Below are 23106 nucleotides of genomic sequence, written 5' to 3'. Positions count from 1 at the left end.
CTTTGCCCTCTACCCCTTCTCTGGCCAGCTCCCTGCAGTTCTAACAATGGGTATCTGGGGCAAATTCAACTCTCTTGACAATGCTCTAATGGAGAAAAAGAAAGAAAACTGGTCAGCTAAAACATGGCATAAACTTTTCACAAGCTCTTATCTCTACCCCATCCAATACACATTTCTGTAAACCATTTCAAACTGTTAAAAGAAGCAAGTATTTCCCTTTCTGACTTACTTCACTCTGTATGACAGACTCTAGATCCATCCACGTCTCTACAAATGACCCAATTTCGTTCCTTTTTTATGGCTGAGTAATATTCCAATGTATATATGTACCATACAAATATCGTATATTCATATATGTGGAATCTAGAAAAATGGTACAGATGAACCTATTTGCAGGGAAGGAATAGAGAACGCGGATGTAGAGAATGGATGTGTGGACGTGGGGAGGGGAGGTGGGAATGAATAGGGAGAATGAGATTGACGTATGTGCACTGCCATGTGTAAAACGGATAGCTGGTGGGAACCTGCTGTATAGCACAGGGAGCTCTGCTTGGTGCTCTGTGGTGACCTAGATGGGTGGGATGGCAGGGTGGGGTGGGAGGGAGGTCCAAGAGGGAGAGGATATATGTATACGTATAGCTGATTTACTTCGTTGTACTGCAGAAACTAACACAACATTGTAAAGCAACTACACTCCAATTTAAAAGAGGAAAAAGAAACAAGTAGATTCAGTGAACTTGTTATTTGGTGGATTGACTTTCAGCAATCCAGCCTTAAATGAAGTGGCCATTCAGTCAGCTGGTAAAATAGTGAATTGTCTTTTGAGATATTGGCCCTGAGGCTGCCCTGGTTCCTGCCTTTCTGGTTGTTCAGCTTGTCCTTTGATACCATGACCTATCCCAGCATGCTTTGTGCTTAAGCTGGTTGGCCTCTGTGACTTGATGGAAAGCACCCTGACTGCTTTGAACCTTAGTTCAGCTAGTCTCTGAGCAGGTCTGTTGGGAGTGGCAGAAGCAGAAAACACTGGGGCCATCTGGCTCTCCTGTTTTCAGAGTTCCTATGATCACTTGTGGTCTGTGCACCTGTCTTGCTCACAGTATAAACCTGGACTTTTTAATATGTATATTATATTGTAGATACACACTGATGGGGTTAGGATTAGGGTTAGAGTTACGGTTATGGTTAGCTTAGTGCTGGATTTTGGATTCTCTGGTGAGATTCCTCTGGTCACAGAGACTATTGACCTCCATATGGCCAAATCCAGTAGTTACAATTCTGTCATTATACTTACTGATAATCCTATTGATTTTTGCAATGTTGAACATTCTCTGCTACTTAAAATCTTTTTCTTTGGTTTCCAGAATCCTTCTTTCCAGGATTTGTGGTTTCTCTTTTAATAATAAATAAAAATTTATTTTTTAAATAAACTGTTATTTCTGTCATCTTTACAAATCTATCTTTAGCCACCCACTCCCTTTAATAATGTGTTTCTTCAGGACTCAGGCTCTGACCCTCTAGTTACCTTACCTTACATTCTATTTTTAAAATTTATTTATTTATTTATTTACTTATCCGGCTGCGCTGGGCCTCAGTTGCGGCATGCAGGATCTTTGTTGCCGCTTGCGAGATCTTCGTTGCGGCATGTGAGATCTTTTTGGTTGCAGCATGTGGCATCTTTTTTTTAGTTGCAGCATGTGGGATCTTTAATTGCGGCATGCGGGCTCTTAGTTGCGGCATGTGAGATCTAGTTCCCTGACCAGGGATCGAACCTGGGCCCTCTGCATTGGAAGCAGAGTCTTAACCACTGGACCACCAGGGAAGTCCCTACCTTACGTTCTTAAACATGCTTATCCATGCCCATGACTTCAACTGATACATCTCTACTTAAAATCCCCAAATTTCTATCTCTTGTTTTGGCCTCTCTACTGGTCTCTAGACACGTAACAACTGTTCACTCGTTTCAATTTGGTTATTTCACAAGCACTTCAAACTCATCATCATCCAAATTTTCCTCTTCGACATTGCCCATCTGGTAAATGGCACCACTGTTTACCCACTCTACCCAGCCTTCTCTGTCATCCCATTCAGTCACCAGATCCTACCATTTCCACCTTCTTCACCACATCCTACCATTTCCACCTTCTAAGTCAGCATCAACCACTCTCTCCCTCTTTGCTTCTCCCTCTTCTTTTCCCCCTCTTTCTTTTTCATCACCATTGCTCCTGCCTTAGTGCAGAGCTGCATCTTTTCTCTCCCAAATCATTACAACTGTTTCTGAATAATTATTTTCTTTCCAGTCTTACCTCCCTTCAATCTGTCCTTCATACTGTGGCCTTGGAGGGAGCTTCTGAGGTGCTGTTCTGATCATATCACTTCCCTGGGTAAACCTTGTCATTGATGTCCATTCCCTTTAGAACAAAGAGTTATCTCATTAGCATGAACATGTAACCTGGTAACATGTAAGATGAAACCTTGTAACCTAGCCTCTGCTTAGCTCTCTAACATTTATTCTTTTGCCTTCTAACATGTATTCATCACTCCAGCAATAGCAAACATGGCATTTCCTAAATGTGCCATGTACCTTAATGTTTCGCACCTGTTTGTAAGACCCATGTGAAGCATCACCTCCCCAAGGAAACCTTCTCTGACCCCTCAGCTTAACGTAGATGCTCTTCCTTTGTGTTCCTACAGCCTCGAATACACATATATCTCTGCCTTAATGCTTATCATACCCTTCTGGAATAGTCTGTTTACTTTTCTGTCTCTTACACTAAGTCCAAACCTATTTACTTTATCTCCCCCAAACCTAGCTCAGTACATAGGAGGTAATCAATAATTGTTTATTAAATGATTAATATATTAATGAATGGGTTAAATATAATAAGAAAATTAAAACAGAAGAATTTTTCTTATTTAAAAATACAAGTGATTCCTCTGAACAATTTCATTTACGTAATGTTATTTCTATTTTAAAATACTCTTTTGCATGTTTGGAGGGCAGTTGCATTCTTGCTGATTACATATTTCAATTAATATTGTGTAAAGCTAGTTATGCCATGTAAAGTATGCCCATTCTATTGAATAAGAATATAATAAAATACGTGCTACAAAATATTGTAGTCCAAATGATTCAGTCTACATTGTTTTTCTGTCCTTTATTCATTGTTATGACTGTCAGTTATTATTATACAGTAGATAAGGAACCTGTAGGTCATGAGAAAGTCAGAAGTATTATATTTTATTATAAACTAATCTTGCTCTAATCCCCAATGCAGCTACTTCCTTCTAATAACATTGTTTTAAAAGATCTTCTGACACCTGTATATACTCAGTAACGTGAATATAGCAAACTTTTAGGTATTTCACTCATCTCTGTGCAGCATATTAAATTACTAAGAATGTCCTTTTGGAATCATTTCCTGGAATATAGTATCTTTCTTAAAGTCTAAGCCTTTTTCCTAAAACAGTCTCCCTTCCCCCTAGAGGCTGAGTAATCAGAGGCTCCCCTATTCACCTTCTCCTTAGCATGGTACCAGATACTCAGCAAGTTCTCAGTGACTGTTTCTTGAGTCTACATCCTTGAAACTCTTCTTCCTTTCAGTTTTACCACATTTAGAGGATTTTCAAGCCACCAAAGCCCCTAATATATTCTCTGCAAAGCCAAGGGTTTATTTAAGGGTATAATACAGCAGGGAACAGGAAGTAGAGTGAGTGTTTCTTCATCTCCTTGGAATTGTGGGCCCCTTGAGAATCTGATGTAGTCCTCTCTCAAGGAAAATGCACATACTCATATACTCACAAACGTTAAAAGTTCAGGGAGTCATAGAGCTCTAAAAGGATTTCATTGACTCTCCTGGGTCCATGGAACTCAGATTAGCTCTGAAATCAGGTTTGATTATGGCTGGAGTGAAGGATGTTGTGTTAGGACATGGTAGAAGATGAGGCCAAACCAGAGGTAACCAAGAGATGGAGAAGGACTTGGATTCCATGAAAGCAGTTGTGATTTCTTCCTAAGGAAGCATTAAAACTCATGACTTCGACTAAATCGAAGGATATTTATAAAACCAAGACTACCAAGCCAGAAAGTAAAATTTCCATTTATTTTATGGGGAAGATAAATATAATTTTGTATAAGCATCACGGGGGAAATAATGAGTTCCTAATGTTGCCTCTTTGCTCAGTAAAATGCCACTAAGTTGGAAATCTCATATTTCAGCAGACCGAATCTATTTGCACTGAGTTGGCAGTAGTTAAGTACCTTTCTCTACAAAGTATAAGGCTTACTTATATCTAATATTTTGCCTAGTAAAGAAACAAAACCAGAAAGTTATGGCCAGTTCACTCTCATACATATAGTTGAGTGACTATAAAGGGTCAGGCACTATGCTAGGCTCTAAGAGGAATATATAGACAATTTTTAGAAGACTAGAGCTTCTTGAACAGCTTGAAAAAGAGATGCACAAATAACTGTGGTGAACGCTGTAACTAAGGTCCAGTTTTAATGGGAAAGAAGAAAAGAGGATTTGATCCTCCCTAGTGGAATCTGGGAAGACTTCACAGAGGAGGTAGAACTTGAGCAGGCTTTGAAGACAGTTGGATTCTGACAAGTGGAAGTGAAGTACGGAGACCACTGTAGTTAAAATATGTTCAGAGGGAAAACATGGAAGTTAGGGAGAGCAAGGAGAATGGTGAATAGGCTCCTTGGGTTGGCGCAGAGGTGTCAGGATGCACGGTAAGGAAATGCCCTATGTGGCAGAACATGCTCTGCATTCCACATTCAGCAAACCTTGAGCACTTACTATGTGCAAGTGGAGAGAGAGAAATGATAAGCCATAATCATAATAGGAAAGTTATAAAGGATTTGATAAGTGATAATGTGATTTTTAAAAAAAGAAAAAATAAAGCAGGGTAAGGGGGATTGTAGTGCCTTATAGGACGCAAGTTAACATTTTAAATTGGGTGGTCCAAGCATAATTCATTGAGAAAGTGACCTTTGAGCCAAGCCTGGAAAGGGATTAGGGAGAGAAACATTCAGATATCTTAGGGGAGAATGCTCCAGGAAGAGAGCGATGAGGCCAAAGTGTGCTTGGTTTGTTCAAGGAATGACTTGGACACCAGTGTAACTGGAGCTGAGTGCAGAGGAGAGAAGCAGAAGACAACAGTCAGGTAAAGTGGTGTGTGATGCAGGTGGGGATGTGTCCTATAGGGTCTAATCGAAGGTTTAGGACCTTTCTTGCTTCCTCTGCCAATATTTTCCCCAAACACTCTAACAGTTCCACAGTTTTGGAATCTCAAAGAAAACATGGAGGCAGTGTTCCCTGGAAGGGATGTAGTGATTCATCTATTCATAGCACAGTGTATGGAATCAACATAGTCTACTTTATTTCACATGTTTTGACTCAACCATACAGATCACTGGTAGGGAGATGATTTTGCTAGACTTCAAATAGTAAGGAAGCAGTACTTCTGATTGTTACATGTTCCCCATGATTGACATGGTTCTAAATACTTTTGCTGCAAGCATCTTTGCTGCAAACATTTTCACCACATAACTAATTGGCTGTAAGGCAGTTTTTCCATAAAAGATACAGTAACAAAAAATAAAAGAGGGACATTTAAAAGGACGTAATGAAATATGAGAAATGAATAACAAAATTTAAAAACTTGTGAAATATAAAATATTTGAATACATTTAAAATGTGTTGATTCATGGCAGTTCTGCATAAATAACTGATTTTATTTTGTGGGTTGTACCTAAGCACTTGTCTTCCAAGTATTTTCTCCTAGTATTTAATGCATTTTTTTTTTTTTTTGCTTGTTGATTCATGTCCTTATCTGGCATCACACTTTTTCTTTTTTGCCAAAATTTTCATTGAGAGGTATCAGTTTCCAAATACTAGGATGTATATTTGTACCTGAGCTTTGTATTGCATTGTGAAAGCCTTCTACACTGTTGTTTGTTCTTGGCATATTGTCACATGTCCGTTGACATTCTAAAGTCCTGTAGGAATCTGCATTCAACTCTGCACCTTGGAGGCCCTGGCCTCTTTCTCCTCCAATGTAGTGTGTTTCAAAATAAGAAACCAACTCTTGAGGCAAATCATCCTCATCTGTCAGCTGGACAAAGCCATCAGTAACGTCGCTAACTGGAAGAAATGCTAATGTATTTCAACCAGTTGAAACCAAACTGTTGAACCAAAAACTGTCAACCAATTGTATCTTTCACGGCAAAATTGCCTTACGGCCAATTAGTTTTGCGGCAAAATGCTTGAGGCAAACGTTTACGGCAAAGAAGCTTATGGAAAAAATACCGGGCTCTGAGGCACTCCCATGTTGCCTTCGATATAACAGGTAGGAGTTATTTTTCATTGGAAAATTTTGACTTCAAAAATATTCAAAGGGGGGCTTCCCTGGTGGCGCAGTGGTTGAGAGTCCGCCTGCCGATGCAGGGGACACCGGTTCGTGCGCCGGTCCGGGAAGGTCCCACACGCCTTGGAGCGGCTGGGCCCGTGAGCCATGGCCGCTGAGCCTGCGTGTCCGGAGCCTGTGCTCCGCAACGGGAGAGGCCGCAACAGTGAGAGGCCCGCATACCGCAAAAAAAAAAAAAAAAAAATATATATATATATATATGTATTCAAAGGGAATTTTTAGAAAGAAAGACGGTAGTTATGAAATAAGTTTCTTGGGACTTCCCTGGCGGTCTAGTGGTTAAGACTCCACTCTTCCACTGCAGGGAGCGCAGCTTCCATCCTTGGTTGGGGAACTGAGATCCCGCGTGCCAAGCAGCTCAGACAAAAAAAAAGAAAAAAAAATTCTGTTAATAAGTTTCTTAAAAATGAAAGATGGAGAGAAAATATGTTTATAGGTTTTAGGTTCATTAGGATTTTTAAAAAAGCGTATATGTATTTTCTTTGGCCAGATATTGAAGTATGCATGCTTGATATGTTTTTTTTTTTTTTTTTTTTTTGCGGTACACGAGCCTTTCACTGTTGCGGCCTCTCCCGTTGCGGAGCACAGGCTCCGGACGCGCAGGCTCAGCGGCCATGGCTCACGGGCCCAGCCGCTCCACTGCATGTGGGATCTTCCCGGACCGGGGCACGAACCCGTTTCCCCTGCATCAGCAGGTGGACTCTCAACCACTGCGTCACCAGGGAAGCCCATGCTTGATATGTTTTATTCAACATAATGACATTTGGGTTTCCTCTTTAATTAACAGAGATGATGTAGTCAAGCCTTATTTCTTCACGTGACTCTATCTATAGCAAGGATGTACAAAAACATAGTTTTTGTGTTAATGGCCCTCTCTGGCCCATTGTGTTCACTACTGTTTGCACCATACTTTATTTCCTATCCTTACAATGACTCTATAAGACAGAGATTTTTAGTCAAATTTTCAAGAGTTACCTGAAGCTTACAGAGGTAAAATAATTCTGCCCAAGTTAACAGTCTATTTGTTGTGGTGCTGTAATATTAGTTCATATTGCTCTGACCCCAAATCCTTTGTAGATTCCACATGATTGAATTGTCATCTTCTTTTTAATTCCCTTTGAACCATATGTAGCTAGAGTCCGGAGAAGGAATAAATTGTTAATAGGGTAGTAGCTACTGGGTGTTTGTCTCTGCCCGATATGGTATCCTAGACTAATTTAGGTAGTAGGCATTTAAAAGTCCAGGATTCAAATGCTACCTTCCCTCTATGAATGGTATGACTTCGGTCAAATTACTGTACAGTTTTGAGCTTTCATTTCCTGATCTATAAAGTGAGGATTCATGGCTACCTTGCAGAGTTGTTGGCAGAATTGATTAAGGGCATATTTTGGACTAAGTAAGCTTTCCGTTTTTGCTAGTTGAATGTAAGACCTTTTCTTTGTGTGGTTGGCAGAGCGTATTTTTATATCAAGGATTAATAGTCCAAGCTGTGTCACAACTTTAAGATTGCATGTATTGCTCCCTGTGTAATATTATAATTAGGTTTCAATTAGAAAAGTTCACAACCAGTCTTGCATGGCAAGTTGTGTTAACCTCATTTAACCCAGTCAAATGTTCTGTGATACCAAATGCAAAAGTTTTTTGATAATCTGTCCTCATAGTTTTTGAAATAATTTATTTCAGTTTCAACAATCTGTGTGCTCTTCAGCTTAGGTCTTCTCTTACTAAACTACTTGATTCCTCCTATCCATGAAAGAATAACTAAAAATAGCATATCTTTAACCCAATTCCTTTCTTACTTGCTATCTACCCTCAAATATTGTCGCTTAAATATTAGGCCATCACAGATCTATAGTTCTTGTGTCCTGGTCATACTTAAAAACAAGAATGATGTAGCAAAGCATTTGTAAGCTAATAGCTTGGCCAATTACTGAACTTTGATTAGAGTTTTAAGTTTCTGAAAAAATGTATTAATGGAATACATATAGACATATATGTATTCCATTAATACATTTGACTTATAGATTTTAATTGATAGATTTTAATTGATATTATCTTTGTAGTGTAATAAGATTCCTTAGAGGGTACCCTTGGTTTAATTTTATCTTGCTCTGACTATGAAAGAGGCAAGAGTTGGGTAAATGATACTGTAGGATATAAGTGACTGTAGGATAGAAAGTAGTAGAAACTAACATTTTTTGAAATTAATAGCTATAGCCTTTAAAACTTTTTGAAGTAAAAGGTAATACTTTTAAAGATGTTTAGATAGCATTATAGACACATTTATGGTAATTTGCTTCTGATATTTTTAAGTTGTGATACTTTGCTATTTGTTTAGGCAAAATATTCTTTGCCTTCAGAACTGTAACATTTGTTAGCTCAGCAAACCAAAATGTTCCCTCAGCATTGTGTAGGTGTTATGCTTTTTGTTTATAATGTACTATTATTCATCTTCTATTTATATTTGGAAAATAAACCTGGAGTCTAAGAAAGTGTGTGTCCAATGTGGATTATTGCAGTCAGGGAAGCCCTCACTCATCCATGTGTGTGGGAAGCAGGCAGAAGTCAAACATTTAAATATTTGATCACATATGCTTTATGGAAATTATACTGGACTTTGACATTCTTGGACACAATTTTCATGGAAGCCCCCTTGTAATAAGGGTTATGACTTAGAGCACTTTCAGGTGATTTGGCCTTGGAGAATGATTGTCTTGAAGATGCTTATTATGACATCAAGCTGTGATCATTTTTCTTTCCAAAGCAATTTGGAATGCGTTCACAAGTGACATCTAGCATTCTTGCATGAGGGTTTGCGAATTTTTAACAGGGTGAAGTTTTCCTGATCCTATATTAAGAATAAGTCTACAAGTCTCTTAAGAATCCTGAAGAATGCTTATTATAGCAAGTTTTCTTAAGTACGGTGATGAGTAATTTAGAAATTTAAGTACATTTTTGTCTTTCTCATAACTTGAAAAGCATTTAATAACATCATATGGGATTATATGGGCAGCAACCTAAGCACAATCAGTTCTTCTCATTTAAATCTATAAAAGAGAGCAAGAAATTTGACTTGCTTTAAAAAATAAAGTAGATTAAAAGACTAGGCTAATCATTTAATTATTAATAATCATAGTTGGTATATACTGATCAGTTACTATGTATCTGGTGCAGTGATAAGCTGATGAACAATGTATATACTGGTGGTATACTTATATTCTGTATAAAGAAACAAAGGCTTAAGAATTTAATGACTTGCCCAAGTCTGATGACAGTATTCAAACCAGGAATGATCTGACTGCAGAATTCAGGACCTCAGCCAGCAGACGCCATGGCCTTTCTCAAACTCCCAACGTACCTGAACTAACAAACATCAGCCTAGGGTTGACCACTAGGGAGAAGAATGCCAACACACAGTCTGGTTACTAGAATATGGCAGTTTCTAGATTAACTTAGAACAATGGCTTTCAACTCTCATTTTGTATTAAAATTATCTGCGCAATTTTAAAACATCCTGAGATTCTGATTCAATTGGTCTTGGGTGGGACCTGGACACTGGTATTTTTTTTAATTGCCCTATAATTGATGTTAATGTGTAGCCGAGATATAGATGCATTTATTTAGGGCAGACTGTGTCTTGTAAGACAGCAGCGTTCAGTGGAAATACTTCAATTTTGTTTCAAGTTTAATTTTTAATATATTTGAACTATTAATTAAAATAAAATATACAATCAGTTGTATTAACTACAAACGTTAAATCTCAGGATGAGCCAAGCTCATTTTAGCCTCAGGGTCTTTGCAGTTGGCCTGCAATACTTTGAAGCTTTGCCTGGATGGTTTCTTCTCTTTATTAAGGTTTCCACTCTGTAGTTCCTTTAGAGAGACTGTGAGTGTCTCCCAAAATACCTCCCCTGATTTTTTATCTCATTGTTTTTAAAGGTTTTCATTAAAACACTTTAATTTCCTGAAATTGTCTTATTTTCATTTGTTTTTTGTTGGCTTCCTTGCAAAATGTAAACAGAGATCTTGTCTGTCTTGTTTTAACATGTGTCTATCCCTAGCACAAGGAGTGGAGTTTGGCATAGAGTAAGTACTCAATAAATGTCTGTTGAATGAATGAATGAACGGTGAAAATTTAGCATAGATTTTTGATTAGTCCATCTGTTTATAAGCTAAACTGACTCTCCCAACTTTGAACACAAATTCTGTGTACCTTACTTCCTAGATAACTGGAAAAAGAACACACCTGGTACACAGGTAGAGGTATTCTGAATTCAGTTTAAAATAAAGGTGATTTGATAAAGCCTTCATTCGTAGCTGGGATTGTGACTCTTACTTGATGATAAAACCATGTTTCTGGAAAATATTAATTGTGTTTTACAATAAATTGACATCTCTGATATGTAGCAAGTCTAGTTTTTTAGACTATCCAGCGAAAATAAAAGTCTAAGGTAATGCTTTTCGAGTATGTGATTAGTACACTGGATGTAGTTCTGCAAGTCTGTACCATTTTGAAGGGAATCTTGATTTTGAATTCTAGACTGTATCATTCTTTTCTTTGATAACCTTGGCACAATATTCTTTTAAAATAAAACTATCGATATTTGGGAAAGTTGAGTTTCTAAAAATGGGAACTTGGATAACAGGGAGTAATTAAAATACCTCATAACTCTTGGCCTTTGTCTGCTTATTCAGGATGGCGGTTCTTAGAATAATATAAAAGAAAGCTCACTTCTTGATTGACATTGGCTTAGTACTTAATGTGAGATGGGGAAGTTTTCTTCAGTTAGAATATTTTGAAGGAGGGAGGTCAGTTGGGTTTCATCCCATGCAAGTATCTTTTGACCTGCTGCTGATTGTAAAGTTTGTTAGCTTGCAAAGTAGCAATAGACTTAAGAATCTTTAAATGTGAAGAAGACTTACGCACCGTTTAGTTCAATCACTTTATTTTACATCAGGGAAACTGGGGCCCAAATAGGAGAAGTAAATGTGGAACTCTGTCTTCCCTCAGTAATTGCAGTGTAGCTACATGCTCTGCCTTTCTAGCAAATGTAGTGAAAGGTTTGCTCTTGTATCTTTTGGTGTTTTTTCGAGAAGTGTTTTGCTTTGTACGTATAAAGGCTAAAAATACATGTTTTAAATATATTAATATATATGTATAATATAAATGCAAAATATCACTGGATAAGAGATCTAAGGCATAAGCAATCATTTGAAGTGCCAATTTGAAGCTAAAGTTTTTCTGTGGATCTATCTAAAATAGAATAACATTTACTTGGAGAATTCAAGGAAAATAAGCTCCAAAGTTTCTTTTTGTTTTTGTTTTTGCTGTTTAAGACTTGAACTTTGCCATTGTAGCTTCCCTCAGGTTCACTCTCACAGTGCCAAACTAAATTTACTTCTGGTGTTTTTAACATTGGCCTTACAGAAAAATGACTACATAAACCTCAAATTGTGAAACATTAAAGGAATTTGAAAGAAAATATTTTATTTGACTATGTGCAAGTAAATCAGGTTGCTAAATTACAAGAAAAAATGAAGGTGCTTATTATACTTGTTGGGTCCCATTTTAGTGGTATAGAATTCCAACTCCTATGGGAATGTAGTGAAAAAGCACAGACTTCAGTCAGGTCTAACAGGGTACAAGTCTCACTACTGCTCATGAGCCAGGGCTCTAGGGCAAGTGACAGAATATCCCTGACCCTCCTTTGGCTTAGCTGCAAAATTACCCTGAGATAAAAAGTACAGTGAAGTGAACTAAACAGGGAAGGGTGTGTCCCAAGGCACCAATGTTAAGGGAGTACAAACCTTTTAAAAATTGAAATTTTAATGATGTCATTTAAAATAATGTAACATTTGCATATTGACAGCATATGCACTGAGCTTAGTACCTAATTAGCAAGAAAGAGTAATTAAAACAGGAAGCTACCATGTGACAAGTATTGTTACTGATACCTGCACCTGAGGCACATTACCAAGATGATCTGATGGTTCTACTTTCTGTGGGCTCAGTATTGCCAGTGACCGCCCTGATAATGCCAACTTCACAAGGGCGTTATAAAGATTCCATGAGGTAAAATGCTGCTATGACTGTATAAATGGTAGTCATTGGCCATTGTGACAGGAGCTCTTTCTCAGGTCTCTAAGTTTAGTATTATGTTGACTACCTTATCAACCTGATATCTCTTTTACTAGACTTTCTGCAGGGTAAGGTCATTGCACTGTTTTATTCTTTGAGTCTACCAAGTAAGTGCCTGATGTGGAATAGGTCCTTTTTGAAGAGTTCAAATGAATGTATACAGTCATCTAAAAGTTACTTAACTGGGTATCTTGTTTCATTTTGAGAGCTCTAATCTCTGTCCTAATAGGACATATGAGCTAATAAAAGAGAGTTGAGTACCAATTCTACTCCCCAGATGGCCTCAACCTTCTTGGGCAGCAGTAAGGTCAGGAAGAGTCAGTGGTGATCACTCCATTGTGAGGACAGACTATATCTAATTCTGCTGGCTCTCCCCTCTGTATTTCTGTTCATCGGCAATATAATGGGTTGGAATTCATAAAATAAAGTTCTCACTTGTTTATATTACTTTCATTGGACATTAATGATCCAGTTAAATGGAAAATAGAACTTTTGTTTTTTTGGGGTTTTTTTGCGGTACACGGGCCTCTCACTGTTGTGGCCTCTCCCGTTGCGGAGCACAGGCTCCGGACGCACAGGCTCAGCGGCCATGGTTCACGGGCTCAGCCGCTCCGCAGCATGTGGGATCTTCCCGGACCGGGGCACGAACCCGTGTCCCTTGCATCGGCAGGGGGACTCTCAACCACTGCGCCACCAGGGAAGCCTGGAAAATAGAACTTTTTTGTGCGGGGGTGTGTTAAAGGTGTATTTGCTCTCCCATTTAAGTATTTCCTTGAGATTGAAACCTTTTAATAATGATTTACTCATGTAAGTACAATACTGTTATAAAGAAATTTGTTAGGTCGTTAAGTCCTGAGGAGCAAGGTACAAGGCAGTCAACATCCAGCCCCTTTTTTGAGAATACGTAACATATACCCTCTAAAGTGACTTGGTTTTTAGCCGTGGCCTTGACTTGAGAAATAAATCTACAAGTTACACTGCGCCACCAGGGAAGCCAACAAGCCATAGTTCTTATACCTCTTTTGAAAGGAAAGGCAGATTTATCACAGAGTGGTTTTTATAATGTACATTTTTCAGTTGTTGATGGCAGATAGTTGAAGCAAATACCTCAGAACAGCCACACGAGAGTTTAACACATAATTTTGTAATAACGGAAGCATGGTTGTTTTCAACCTTTTTTTTTTCCCACTGGGAGCCCATTCCATATTAGTGTGTATAGACTTGCCTTTTACTTTTTAAGGGATACTAAATTCCTTTTATTTGGATTTATATAATGTAGTCAACCATTCTCCTATGGATGGAAATTTATGCTGTTTCCAAACTTTTGCTGCTATAAACAGTGATGCAAAGAATGTCTGTGTCCATGTCATTGAGCGTTTGGGTGAATACTCTGTAGAATAAATACCTAGCAGTAAAATTGCACATTTTATTGCATTTTTTATTTTTGATAAAGACAGCCAAATTGTCTTTCATAGAAGTTGTATTAATTTACACTCTCATCAGGGGTTTGAGAAGATACATAATTCTTCACATCAAGCTTTTAGATCTTTACCAACCTGATGGGTGAAAAATGGTATCTGAACACGTTTAATTTACAGAGCTCTTGTTACAAATAAGAGCATTTGAAGTTATTTGTATTTCATTTTCTATGAACGCTCTGTATATTTTCTGTTCTTTTTTTAAATCTTAGATTGTTCTTTTCTGATTTGTTGAAACTCTTTCCATATTGGAAAACCTATGCCTTTGTGATAGAGTTTGCAAATATTATTTTTCCTCATTTGTCATTTGTCTTGAAGCAATTTAGTGATATGTTTTGTCATGAAGAAAATTTAGATTCTTTATTACCTATTCAATTTATGAATCTTTAATTTGATGACTTCTCATTGCAAATTCTCCCCCCCAACACACACATAACCTCTCTCTCTCTCTCTGTCTGTCTCTCTCTCTCTCTCTCTCCCCCTCCCTCCCTCCCTTCCCACCTCACTCACTCTCTTTCTCTCTCTTATTTGTTTGTAGGGTTTTATCTGGAATTTATTTTGTTATGAGATAGATATCCAACCTTAGTTTTTCCCATATGATTTCCTAGTTGTCTCAATTTTTAATCTAGTTCTCCTACATGCCACTTACATCATAAACTAAAGTCCCACATTTATTTGGTTTTATGTCTAGACTCTGTTCTGTTCCATCTTTCTTTCTTTCATCACAATATTTTAGAAGCAGTAGATTTATAATAAAACTAGTTTTCATTCCACCCCCTCTTCTTCATTAGAATTCTTTTCTAAAAATTTCCTTTTTGTACACTTATTTTCCACATGAATTAAATAAACAGCTTGGTATAGGTCTAAAAAATATGTTGCAGTTGTATTTAAGATTTGTGCATCTATTTTCTTAAGTGTTATTCATTTGTGATTTTAGTGGGAGGCTATTTCATTGGATTTTGGCATCCATGTTATACTAAATTCATATAAATTAAAAGATTTTCTTCTTTTTTAATGCTTTGGAACTGTTTCAATAGTTTTGGAGGTATCTGTACTTTCAAATTTGATATGGTATCAGAGCTATTTACTCTTTATAGACTTTTTTCTCCTGGGAAAATCTGAGACTTGTGCTTAAAGGTATAAGAGGGGGTAGAGGAATCACTCTTCTGTGTTTCCTCGATTTTATTTTCACCAATTAAGATATTTATATATTCTGCTTATTTAGGTCAGTGGTTTTTTTTTTTAGAGCAGTTTTAATTTTACAATGAAATCGAGAAGATGGTATAGAAACCCTCTGCTCTCATACACACATAGCCTCACCTGTTAACAAGATCATTCACCAGAATGGTACATTTTTTCACCAAGGATGAAGCTACATTGCTACATCATCGTAGTTCACCTTAGGGTTCTTGGCGCTGTACATTTCAGTGGGTTTGGACAAATGTATAATGACATGTATTCATCATTATAATGTTACACAGAGTATTTTCACTGCCCTAAAATCCTCTGGGCTCTACCTATTCATCTCTTACCACTCTAGCTCCATTTTTGTAAAATTATATTTTCCTAGTTAACCATACATTTTATGCAGATTTTCAAATTCATTTTCAAATTGCTGAAAATAATAGCAGTCTCTTATTCTAATTTCCTCTGTTGGGATTATTTCCCCTTTCACCGTGTGCATGTATGTATGTATGTGTGTGTCCACATCTCCCACTTTTCCTTGCTTGTGTTTATTGTTTATTCAATTGTATTTTTAAAAAAGACTCATCTTTTGTATTTTAAATTAATTCTACAACATTTCTGTATTCTAATTATTTGGTTTTCATTTCTTTTTACTGTGTTTTTTTTTTTCTTTTTTGTATTGCTTAGTTTCATTTTCCTCTTCTGTTTGAAAATTGTTATGTATTACCTGGATAATTATTATTCAGTAATTTTCTTTTTCATTATTACATAAACATTTTAAGACTAAATTTTTCTCTTAAACCTGACTTTAGCTATTTCTTGCCATTTTTAAGATAAATTTCATTATCTGTGTTTGTTAAGTATTGTGTAATTTTTAATTTATTTCCTCTTTAACTCACATGTATCTGTACTAATTATATTTTGGGGAGATTTATTTAGGTTTTCTAAATGGCCTAATACTTGGTTAATTTTTTTGTGGCTATTCTGTTATTACTTCAAAAGAAGTTATTTTGTTTGTTTAAAGATTATAGAAATTTATATCAATTACCTTGTTAATTTTGTCCCTTAGGTATAAGAAGACCTTGTTTATTTCTGTTCTACTTGCTCTTTTGTGAGTGGGGGAAAGGAATTCAGATTCCCTATCACTGATGTGATTCCATCTATATCTCTTTGTTTCCACTAGTATTTGCTTTATGAATTTTAATGTTATTTGATTCACAGATATCATAGCTGTAAACCTTCAGTTGGTTGAAATCATTATCACCATCACTGAATGCTTTCTTTGTTTTTATTTAATGTTTATGGCCCTGAATTTAATCTGTTTGGTACTAGTTCATAAACCCTTAAACCTCTTTTGTTTACATTTCTTCGAATACCTTTGCTCACCCTCTCATTTTCAACCATCCCTCATCACCTTGTTTTAAGTATATCTCTTGTGTACCACATATAGCTGTTTTGCTTTCAAGAATATCTATCTTTCAATAGACAAGGAAATTCTTTTTATAATTATATATAAGACCAATTTGTGTGGCCTGATTCTGTCACTATATTTAGTGCTATATGTGCTCCTTCTATTTCTTTAGACAATTTATTGGCCCTCCTCTGTATGTGGTCTTTAAATTAGTATACTTTCACTTTGTCTCACTTGCCTTCCCTCCTGTCTTTCCCTTCACAATTTTGGGTGATTACATTTTTACTAGTCCTGAAATTTAAATTATATCTTTGAATATCTTCTCTTTCTGTTATTTGATTTATCAGCTGTATATGATGCATTTTGAATCTCCAGCTCTAAAAAGAGAGAATATCACCATGCATCTACTACCGTCTCCTTCTTTCTCATTTAAGTTTTGGTAGTTATATTATTGTTACATTTCATATTTCTATTACCGTAATGGCCACAGGGTTGCATTTTTTCTTTATCCTAGAATTAGATGGCTTCAGTAGCCTCTGCATTTGCTGTTCTTACTCCATTTTCCTCTTCTTCAGCTGCAATTTAGCTTCTGACTTTCAAGAAATTTCAAACTCCTTCAAGAAAGCTTTCTTGGAACAATGATCTCTGAGTTCTTATATGTTCAGAAGTGTTTTTCTGTGGCCTTTATACTCAAATGATTGCTTAGTTGGGAGTAAAATTCTTGGTTCATGCTTTTCCTAAGATCTTCCCAGATATCACTGTACTGTGTGCTAGTTATATATTCTGCTCCAGAGAATCGTGTGAACAGTTGACAGAAGGACAAGAGAGGAGATTTTTAAAAATCATAAAAATCTAAAATAAATCCCCTCCATAGCAAAGCATTTCAAAACAACATCCAATACACCTCAGTTGTATCTAAAACCATTATTGTTAGCATGTCATGTGATAATGATATACATTACCATGTCGCAGGGTGTTAAGAAAAATGTAAATTACTTTCAATGTTATTTATAAAAATTCAGGCAAATGTAAATTTGTTTATAAATATCCCTCTACTGATTAATTATATTAATTAGTATTAATTATATTAGTCTAATATTTTAAACATCTGGTAATTTTAGCGGATTAAAAAGTTTAGTTCTGTGAAATTACTTATATCCTAAGGACTCAAGAAAAATACGGGGCTTCTGCCTATAACAGTTTTTCTCAAATGGGAGTACAAATGTCATATTTACTTGAGAAGATTTTTAAACATTAGACAATTCCACCACTCCCTGTCATTTCTGTTTGAGAATTGGTAATTTAGTACCAAATGAAATATGGTAGGGAGAAGGAGAGGGAACATTGTTGGACTAAATTTTTTAAGGCAAGCTTCTTGATGAGGTGACTCTGGACCTGTATAGATTTTTGTCAAGGTAGAAGGGAAAGGGAGCATATTTGTAGATCCCTGGAAAATGAAGTGTTGGTCAGAAAGTGCCACATAATTAGTACCGCTTGTAAGGGCCCTGTTTGTAGGGTTGCCACTTTTTCCAGCTGGTCTAAGATATGAGTTGTGTACCTGCCTTTGTCCAGAGGCAGCATTTTCTGTCTCTGAGAACTTGAATCAGCAGGATTGGCAGCAAACAAAGTTATTTTTTCAGTCAATTATGTGATTAGAGCACTTGAAACAGGCTAAATTCCGAAATGCTATCTTAACCTGATTTCCATTCAGACTGGAGGTTGGTTGAAAAGAATCACTGAGTGATTCTCAATTCAGATCTCTTGAGGGTTTCTGTCAAGTATGGGCCTAGGACTTCAGAGAAGCTCTGGGAAAAAGTTCCATTATGAGGAAAAACAGTTGAATTTGCTTTCCATTAACCAGCCAGCACAATTTTTATTGTTCTGGGTGTGTGGGGGGAGGTCAGGGGGAGTATTTAATGACAGGTGTGTATTTTGTTTTAAAGAAAAATAGTTATCTGAACTCCTGTTTAGTATCTGAACTACTATTTTAGTAGTTTCTGTATGGAATTTCTGTTCTAAAGGTTCCAAGGTCTATTTTTAACACATGAAGATTTTAAAGCAGGAGCAAATTAACCCATGCCTTGCAATACACTGTGAATCTTTACAGTAATTTCTAGGCTTTTCTGTTTCCTAAGGTACAGCTAAAGGTATGTTACATATTTTAATTCTTTATTTTATTCAACAAACATTTGTTGAGCATTGTGAATTGGAGAAACACAGATATATAAAATACCTCCCATATATTCCAAGAATCCATGGAAGCAGTTGTCTACAGAGACCAAATCCATGGGAACTTTGGGAAGTACATGGAACTAAGTGGGGGCTCTGTGGCGTGTTTGGCATTTCCTGGACTTAGGGATTCTTAAGCATCCAATATCCATTACCCAAAGTCTGTGGCCTCCCTGTGACCATCATTAGTAAGTCAGGCCTGTGGCATGTCCTTCTTGCTGCACCTTTACTTTCTAATCAGTTCTCACTCAATACAAGAAAATTTTAAAATTTTCATTTATTCTAGGTGTAGTTTATGAAATGTTTATAAACTTATGATTTGTAGACAGAGGGATTAGAGACAAATTGCATCTCTGAGCCTTATTAACTGTGTGACATTAGGCTCTTAATCTGATCTGTAAAATGGGAATGATGTGAAGGGTCCTTATGAAGATTAAATGAGGTAACATAGGTAAAGGACTTCACAAAGTGCCTGACATATAATAATTTGTCAATAATTATGTGTATGTGATATATATTCCTCTCACAATTATTGTTTTCAATAAACTATGAACTCCTTAAAGGCATGAAATAAGTCTACTCAGTTTTTCTATCTGAGAGTTAGGAACAGTGTGTTGCATGAGACAGTAATGAAACAAATGTTTGTTCATTATGAAGGAATATTAATAAATTATGCAAGGCTTCCAGCTGCTGAGATCTTCAAGAGAAAGCATGTGCTTTCAAGTTTCCAAGGACATGGGTGATGCCTCATTTCCTATAATCAGCAGTGTCCTCTAGGGTATATATGTCAGGTGCTGCGTTTGAAAGGCCTGGGGTTGGTTGTTATTGTATCATTGTGTAGATTGTAAAAGAGAAAAGAAAAAAAATACATAGGATTATAAAAGAAAAAAAAATTCATCCATAGATGAATGATGATACATCCACTTCAGTGGAACTACTTAGCATTTAAAAACAGATGGATCAATATATCCTGACACTTAAAGGAGCACTACAATGTATTGATAAGCAAGTGGAACATGATGCAAACACATACAACCATACATAAAAGGATCCAATTATTTTGAACTGTATATAAACTACTTCTGTGTCTATTCATTTACCCACATATCCACTCATCAATCTGTTATTTTTATACCTACATCTATAGAAGAGGCTATATATCTACCTATTCATTAATCCATCTGTCCATTTACCCTCTCTCTCTCCATCTTCTCTTTGTAAACATGAAGAAAAAGGAGTTCTGAGGATACAGACTAAACTGATAAAAATGGATATGGTGGATGTTGGAGTGGGCAAGGGAAACTTTTGCTCTATCTGCAACATTGTAATGTCTTATAAGGAGAATCATTTAATGAATTTCTTGTTTTTAAGCTCTATTGAGTATTAAACAAGAAATCATGGGGTTATCTCCTTGTTGAAAATATTGTATCCTGTGTCAGAAGATGTTTTGCCTGTGTTCTCTTCTAGGAGTTTTATGGTGTCATGTCTTATATAAGTCTTAAAGCCATTTTGAGTTTATTATTGTGTATGGTGTGAGGGTATGATCTAACTTAATTGATTTACATACGGCTGTCCAAATTTCCTAACGCCACTTGCTGAAGAGACTGCCTTTTCCCCATTGTATATTTTTGCCTCCTTTGTCGAAGATTAATTGACCATAGGTGTATGGGTTTATTTATGGGGTCTCTATTCTGTTCCATTGATCCATATGTCTGGTTTTGTGCCAGTATCATGCTGTTTTGATTACTGTAGCTTTGTAGTATTGTCTGAAGTCTGGGAGGGTTATGCGTCTTGATTTGTTCTTTTTCCTCATGATTTCTTTGGCAATTCTGGGTCTTTTATGGCTCCATATAAATTTTAGGATTATTTGTTTTAGTTCTGTGAAAAATGTCATGGGTAATTTTTTTTTAATTAGTTAATTTATTTATTTTTGGCTGCATTGGGTCTTCATTGCTGTACGGGGGCTTTCTCCAGTTGTGGCAAGTGGGGGCCACTCTGTTGCAGTGCGCGGGCCTCTTATTGTGGTGGCTTTCTCTTGTTGCGGAGTATAGGCTCTAGGTGTGTGGGCTTCAGCAGTTGTGGCTTGGGGGCTCCAGAGGGCAGGCTCAGTAGTTGTGGTGCACGGGCTTAGTTGCTCTGCGACATGTGGGATCTTCCTGGACCAGGGCTCAAATCTGTGTCCCCTGCATTGGCAGGCAGATTCCCAACCACTGCACCACCAGGGAATTCCTGTCATGGGTAATTTGATAGAGATCACATTAAATCTAGCTTGCTTTGGATAGTATGGCCATTCTAACAATATTAATTCTTCCTCTGTTAGAAAATTTTAATCTGAAATTTAAATTCCGTATTTTTAAAATTAATTAATTTAATTTTGGCTGCATTGAGTCTTTGTTGTTGTACGCAGGCTTTCTCTAGTTGTGGCAAGCGGCTATACTTCGTAGTGGCGCGAGGGCTTCTCGTGGCAGTGGCTTCTCTTGTTGCGGAGCATGGGCTCCAGGTGCTTAGGCTTCAGTAGTTGTGGCACGTGGGCTCAGCAGTTGTGGCTCCCAGGCTCTAGAGTGCAGGCTCAGTAGTTGTGGCACACGGCCTTAGTTGCTCCACGCCACGTGGGATCTTCCCGGACCAGGGCTCGAACCCGTGTCCCCTGCATTGGCAGGCGAATTCTCTACCAGTGTGCCACCAGGGAAGCCCTAAGTTCCATATTTTAAGCTATGTTTCTTTCAATGCTTTTTTTGGTATGTTACTCATAATAATATATTAACAGTAGTATACTTTTCCTTTTTGATTACACAAAACTAAAATTAGGATTTTACATGAAAAACTAGACTTTGGAATGCTCGTTCTGTCCATTCTTCATATTATGTCTATTTTCTTTTCCCAGAAATGCAGTTTTTTTCCTGCAGGTCACCTCCAGGCTTCACAGCAGTTTACTAGGGCTCTCAAAGTTGGCTGAGAAAATAACAAAATCATGACGTGGTATTTAGTGCTTTCTTAACTTATAGAGTATTCCAGAATCCATTCTCAATGTCCCATATCTAAAGGAACCTACATCTCTTACTGGAAAAAGGAAAGAGTAGCAGAAGTCCTTGCCTGAATGCCCACATTCAGTCATTTTTCTATTGTTATTCTCCTCTGGAGTGTATCACCTCTAGGGAAGTTGCCCTATCAGATTTCCAAATGGAGTTCCATCTGGTATCTAAGATAGCATTTACATTTTCTCATATTTTCATATCCTTTTTGACTTCACAGTAGTCTGAAGGATATGTGACCCTTGACTCTTTGGTCTTCATTATAATTATGATATTAAACAGCTTTTCTAGTTTCTCATTAAGAATGATAATCAAAACTTTTCATAATTTTGATTTGCTGTAAAGATTTTTTGCTGGACTATTAGCTAATGGATGTTTATGGAAACATAATTTTATCTTATTACAGTGTTTTAAATAATTTACATATTCCTGGTAACATAGCTATTTGAAACTCAAAAACGTAAACGTAGGTTGTCATGGATACATACATGAAGAAACTTACTTCATACATTTATTACAAAACTACCTGTTTATTTTTAGTATGTAATGTAGTGTAATCCAGAAAACTGCTGCTGTAATTGAGGTTCATTTTCGTTTTCACTAAGGTTATTTTATTAAGCATATTGCTGCTTGTTTTTCTTTTGATTTTTTTTTTTCTCTAAAGACATTATATTGCCAAAGGGCACAGTTTAAACTTTGTGTCAAAATGACTGATCAGCAGTCTAGGTTGACTTTTGCTGCCTTTCCTTTCTCTGGCTGATATGTCAAGTCAGGTCTATATATAACCCTCAGAATAATGCTTATTATAATGTGTCAGACCAACTCACTAGGGAGCTCATAGAAATTTAATTGACCCAGAGGGGAAAAAAAATAAAACCCTAGCTCGCCCTAAAAAAAGTCAGCAAATCTCCCTGTGCTTTGCCTTTTAAGGGTACAATAACAATTACTAAAAACAGACTAGAAGCAAAAAACACATTGAAACAATTATATTTTTGGGTTTTTTTGTTTGTTTTGGCGGTGCCATGCGGCATGTGGGATCTTAGTTCCCTGACCAGTATTCGAACCCATGCCCCCTGCGTTGGGAACACAGAATCTTAACCACTTGACCACCAGGGAAGTCCAAAAAACACATTGATACCTAAGAGAGTAGGGGAAAGAGAGTGAATGGATGGGTAGGTGGAAACAGTATAGGTCAGGTTGCCC

At 36.9% G+C, this 23106-nt stretch overlaps 1 protein-coding gene and 1 non-coding gene across 8 annotated transcripts in view; one reads left to right on the top strand and one right to left on the bottom strand.

Moving 5' to 3' along the window:
* The window catches only part of TRPM3 (transient receptor potential cation channel subfamily M member 3), a 798781-nt gene that overhangs the window by 236740 nt on the left and 538935 nt on the right, over nt 1-23106 (top strand). The gene's annotated exons all lie outside the window — the stretch shown is intronic.
* Nucleotides 1749-1819, bottom strand: TRNAW-CCA. Its single transcript has one exon. It is a non-coding gene; the product is annotated as a tRNA-Trp (tRNA).

This window comes from Monodon monoceros, unplaced genomic scaffold (assembly GCF_005190385.1).
Source record: "Monodon monoceros isolate NGI ecotype Baffin Bay Population unplaced genomic scaffold, NGI_Narwhal_1 Super_Scaffold_5, whole genome shotgun sequence".
Classification (NCBI taxonomy): Eukaryota; Metazoa; Chordata; class Mammalia; order Artiodactyla; family Monodontidae; genus Monodon; species Monodon monoceros.
The sequence above is the reverse complement of the archived record's forward strand: the minus strand, read 5'-3'. Positions and strand labels throughout refer to the sequence as shown.